The sequence below is a fragment of the Oncorhynchus kisutch genome, unplaced genomic scaffold, assembly GCF_002021735.2.
Source record: "Oncorhynchus kisutch isolate 150728-3 unplaced genomic scaffold, Okis_V2 scaffold2157, whole genome shotgun sequence".
Taxonomy (NCBI): Eukaryota; Metazoa; Chordata; class Actinopteri; order Salmoniformes; family Salmonidae; genus Oncorhynchus; species Oncorhynchus kisutch.
The window spans coordinates 32590-33519 of NW_022264102.1; the positions used below are offsets into that span (position 1 = coordinate 32590).

Sequence of the window (930 nt, forward strand, 5' to 3'; positions counted from 1 at the left end):
ACGAGACACCAGCATCATGCCCGAGCCAGCAAAGTCCGCGCCCAAGAAGGGCTCCAAGAAAGCCGTCACCAAGACCGCAGGGAAGGCGGCAAGAACGCCGAAAGTCGAGAAGGAGAGCTACGCCATTTACGTGTACAAAGTCCTGAAGCAGGTCCACCCCGATACCGGCATCTCCTCCAAGGCCATGGAATCATGAACTCGTTCGTGAACGACATCTTCGAGCGTATCGCCGAGAGTCGTCTCGCCTGGCCCACTACAACAAGCGTTCCACCATCACCTCCAGGGAGATCCAGACCGCAGTGCGCCTGCTGCTCCCCGGAGAGCTGGCCAAGCACGCAGTGTCCGAGGGCACCAAGGCCGTGACCAAGTACACCAGCTCCAATAAACAGCGCATTTGAGTGCTGTAGTAACCCAAAGGCTCTTTTAAGAGCCACCACCCTGTCAGTGAAAAAGCAAATCCATGTGTTGTGTGGAGGCATGTGTCCAATTGTGGGGAGGGGGGGGATAAAGGATGCTGACATGAACAGGGTAGGATGTGTGCATGCCAGTAGAACACAGTGAGGGGGAGTCCAATGACTGGAGACTGTATCACTTTAGGCCGAAGCAGGGACCCTCTGCACACATGAGAAAGTCTCCGAGCAAGTGACGTCACCGATTGAAACTAGCCGTTCCACCTGTACAAGGGGGGGGGAGGAGGAGGAGAAGAAGAGCCTCCAAATCTCTCTTCTCTCTCTCTCTCTCGGCCTATATCAGGGCGAACAAGCACATGGGGCGCCAGCCTCCATAGCGCCGGCCGCACAGCCAGACACCAAGACCCACAGACAAAAGACGGGCACGAGTCACGCTGCGGAGTCAAGCGAGGAAGGACTGCGAGAGAGAAGGGCACAAAAGCCTATCTCGGCTGTTCCCAGACAGACGAGCTGAGTGAGC

General features: G+C 56.8%; 1 pseudogene; it reads left to right on the plus strand.

Annotated features, from left to right (window-relative positions):
• On the plus strand, positions 1–516 carry LOC116369325 (histone H2B-like; annotated as a pseudogene).
• Positions 517–930: the final 414 nt, after the last annotated feature.